Source organism: Bison bison, unplaced genomic scaffold, assembly GCF_000754665.1.
Source record: "Bison bison bison isolate TAMUID 2011002044 unplaced genomic scaffold, Bison_UMD1.0 scf7180017864141, whole genome shotgun sequence".
In the NCBI taxonomy this organism is placed as follows: domain Eukaryota; kingdom Metazoa; phylum Chordata; class Mammalia; order Artiodactyla; family Bovidae; genus Bison; species Bison bison.
This window is the reverse complement of record NW_011494713.1, coordinates 3,756,049-3,760,212: the sequence shown is the minus strand read 5'-3', so window position 1 is coordinate 3,760,212 and position 4,164 is coordinate 3,756,049. Positions and strand designations below refer to the sequence as shown.

The window sequence follows — 4,164 nt, the reverse complement described above, 5'->3', positions numbered from 1 at the left end:
GCACGCTCCCTCTCCTGGCACGCGCGGGCACAGTCATCCTCAGCAGGCCTGTGAGCCCCCACTCCCCCTCACTCAGGCTGGCTCCCACCCTCCCCCCGCGGGCACACTCGCCCGCAGTGGCACGCGTGGCCCCCTCGCCTTCACCCTCTCTCGGGAACGCCCTCCAGACGGCTGTAGTCCCCGTGCTTCACGCGCAGCCCGGACCGCGGGTCTGAGAAACGCGCGCGCACCCACACCCACACCCACTCCGCCGGATCCCCCAGGGCCGCTGGGCGCGCATCCAATTCCCCAGGGTCGCTCATTCACACTCCCTCGCTCACTCAGCCTTGGCCAGGTCTCCGCGGCTCACACTCCCGCACCTTCGAGCCCTTAGTGCCTCGGACGGACACCTTGGCACAGCCGGGGCCAACTCTCAGGGTTCTCCCGCCAGCATCTCTTTGAGAAGAGCTGGAGCAGGCCCTACTTCGGGCCAGAGAGGCCAGCCGCCTCCGCCCCTCCCAGATCTCCTACCGCCCCCAGCAACGACACCCCCTCTCCCAGTCTTAGACACTTACACCCCTCACACCGAAGGAATGGGGCTATTTGCTCGCATGACCCGAAGCAGACCAGGCTGAAAACCCAGGCCCTCGCCTCCCATCAAGTCTCCGGTGATACACCACAACTACCCCTCTCCCCTCTCCTTCTTCACCCTCACTTAACCCATCCCCGGACACGCGGCCTGGGGAGTGACCGCCACTGGGATGCAGGATGTAGGGAGAATGCGCCCTTTTTGCCCGGGTCGGCAGTGCCAGAGCGCGAGTGCCAGAGTTGGGCGCTGGAGGTTCACCCCTCGAGCTTCCCTTTCGCAGCCTGGGCCTCTCGCGAGCTGGTGTGCTAACTTCACGCGCCCCGGGGCCTGGGGTCTGGCTATTACAGGGAGGAATTCAAGTTAGACAACCCGACTACTTCTGAGGCCACAGGAGAGCGCAACAGAAAGGGTGAATGCCAGGGGGCGGAGAACGAGTGGCCCACCCCCATCCCCACCCCTTGGATTTTTCACCTGACCTTTGACCCATAATCCCAGCTGCCTGGCCCCTCCGGGGAGCTGCGCGAGGTTTGCGGGCGGGGAGAGGGGGAAGGAAGTATCTCGCTACTTCCTCACACCCTTCCCTAGTAGGCTGCCCAGAGCGCCCGGGCCCTTTTCCCAACAAATGCCTCAGGGACTCCCATTGCAGAGGAAAAAACCTTCCCGCCACTGCCCGGGCCTTTCACTTTTATTTCCGTGGCCGCAGGATCCCATCAGTGCAACCAGCAGGGGTCAGCCGGGGCTGGGGCTCAGAGAGGGCCAGCTGGGGCTTAGGGACACACGGAGAAATAGTGGCTTCCAGCCGAAATCAGCTCACGCCCACCCCACAGTAGGTGTCTTCTATCTGGCCTCTCTGGGTCAGGAGCCTACAAGTACCCAGGCCACAGGCGGAGACAGGGTGGTGGGCACCGGGAAGGAGTGGAGACGGTGCGGCAGAATCTGGGGGTGAGGGGGGCGGCGGTTGGGGGTGTCAGGAATTGCCTCTCCTTCTGCTCCGAAACTAGGCCTGGGAGAGGTTGGGTGCTGAGGCGGGGGGCGCCCCTCCCCTCGAGGCGCAGTCTGGAGTCGAGATCTGCGGGGTTCTTGGTGGGCTGACTTGACCTCCAGATCTTCCCGTGTCCTGGACTCAGCAGCTGTCTGCCAGGTTGAGATCAGAGGGGAGATCCGCCCCGGACCAACGGGCCCTCCCCACCTAGGGGCACTGGGGGTGCCATAGGTCGTGCCCAAGCCCGCGGGTGCCGGGGCAGGGTCCGGGCGGGGTAACCGGTGTCCGGCAGCCGGGTAAATCGCTGTTTCCGAGGATTAGCGAGGACCAGAGGCGCACGTCGTAACGGATTCCACCGTCGGTCTATCTGCAGCTTCTCGCGGCGCAGTACCCAGCGGCCGCGCCCGCTTCCCCAGGGCCGCAGCGACACCTGGCGGGCGGTGCGGGAGGCGCGTTCTCGCTCCAGCCGCAGCTCCCGCAAAGAGGCAGCAGCGTCCTCCTAACCGAGCAACGAGGGTGCGGCCCCTCTCTCCCTCCTGCCCCTGCCGCCTGGTCCAGAAGAGATTCTCCTTGCGTCTCAGCTGGGGCAACAGATTACTCGTGCTTTTCTGCTCGTGCTGGCTCCAGTGTCCTGTCTGCAAACGAGCTTCTGAGCTTTCTAAGCCTCCGTGTTGAGCCCTCCTTTACCCCATCTCCCTGGCGGCAAAGCCGAGCCTCGTCGGTGGCTCTTCAAATCCCTTGCAGGAGCTGGCCCTGTCTCCTCTCCGGCCTTAATAGGCGTCCCTATCCCCGGTAGCCCCAGCTCTGCATCAGTTCCCTTCTCTTTCATGCCCACTTATCCTTAAGCCACCTCCCACTTTGCTGACCCCCTCCCCCAACCCCACGCCATCTTCACCATCTGCCTCTCCTATGGGTCAGCAGGAAATAACGTCCCCAGTTCAAAGCCCTAGTGCTCTGCAAGAGACAGGGATTACAGATTTGAGCATTCTGGAAGGCCTTGGGAAATTGGAGGTGGGGGTTCTCCCTGACTCTGTAAAACTCCTCAGAGTTTTATAGCTACCATGAAAGACTTTTGGCTCCACCCTCCTCCATCCTGACCTACACTTGGACCACCTCCCACCCACATGCCAAACCTTTGGGTGACAAAGATCCTTTCCCATTCCTTTGTCCTCAGAGAAAAAGAGCCCGCACCCCATCTACCTTTTCCAGTGCTCCTTCAGGAAATGGTGCTTATTTCTAACCTGTTATAACATCAGAAAGGTCCACCTTGAGGCACATTCCTGGATACCCAAAATCACAAATACACACCCAGACTGTCTTACCTCCAAATGCTGGACACACCTTATTTAAAATCACATGTGCATGCGTGCTAAGTCACTCAGTCGTGTCCAACTCTTTGCAACCTCGAGGACTGTAGCCCATTAGGATCCTCTGTCCATTGGATTCTCCAGACAAGAATACTGGAGTGGGTTGCATGCCCTTCTGCAGCGGATCTTCCTGACCCAGGGATTGAACCCAGGTCTCTGATGTCTCCTGCATTGGCTGATGATGGGTTCTTTACCACTAGCGCCACCTGGGAAGCCCATCATGTTACATACCTAGTCTCAAAGAGTGAAATGTGTATATTGAACCTCACTATGGCACACTGGGAGTCCGGGACCCCTGCCTGGGGCTGGGAGTTAGAGGTCTTAAGGACCGAACTCCTGGAATCACACACTTACACACCGCACCACACACAGACACAGTTACCCACACAACCATGTACTCAGTCACACCACGCGGCACACACGCAGAGTCACACACGCTCTCAATCACACATAGTCCCACACTGGGGTTTGGCAGGTCGGGGCGGGCTCCCAGAGGCAGTTACGTAAACGCCCTCGCAGCCCTCCCTTGCTCCCCCTCACCCCCCTCCTGCTTCCTCACACAGTGCCAGCGCCCGGGGCGGCTTGGCCGGGGCCCGGGAACAGCTCGGCCTCGCGGAGGCTCCAGGCGCCGAGAAACCCGATCCGACATAGCCCCAGGCCGAGCCAGGGAGGGGGGCCTGGAGCACCACCCCCAGCATGCTCAGGGTCCAGCTCAGCCCCCCAGAGATGACTCCCCAACACCCTGGGACAGCACCTAGGGCCCACTTACAACACCCCCTGCAGACCACCCCCTTCTAGAATCTGGATCACCACCTGAGTGTACCCTGATCCATTCACTCTCTGGCACCGAAAAAGAGCAAATTCCCTAAAGGTAGAGAAGGGGTTAGGGCTGAAGCCATAATGGTAGTACTTAAGTATTCAGCCGGGAATTGCCCCCAGTTGTCTGGAGCCATCTCCTCTTCGTCCTCACTGGGGTTCTCTAAAGCCGCTGTGGGAAAGAGATGCTTTTGGTCTTGCCCCAGGCCCCCTCACATTCGCTGCCTACAGTTCCCAACATATTCTATCAGAATTCTAAATTATTCAAATAGATCCAAGGCTCCCCCATCCCCTTTGGTATCCTTCCTTCCTCCTTAGTTGGAAGTTCTAACTCCAGTCTAACCCCAGTTCCTCCTGTTTTGCTAAGAAGGAAGTTTGAGGGCAACCTGAGACCTTGGGACTGGGGAATGAAATCCCCGAAAGGAGGAAGG

The 4,164-nt window shown here is 60.0% G+C and overlaps 1 protein-coding gene across 2 annotated transcripts in view; it reads right to left on the bottom strand.

Moving 5' to 3' along the window:
- Positions 1-428, bottom strand: part of CNTFR (ciliary neurotrophic factor receptor) — a 39,245-nt gene extending 38,817 nt beyond the window's left edge. Inside the window, exon 1 of one of the 2 annotated variants that reach the window (XM_010840101.1) lies at positions 360-428. The gene's annotated coding sequence lies outside the window, so the exon portion shown is untranslated. Of the gene's footprint in view, positions 1-320 lie in introns of both variants that reach the window. The other variant, XM_010840102.1, reaches the window with a different exon arrangement.
- Between the last annotated feature and the right edge of the window lie 3,736 nt (positions 429-4,164).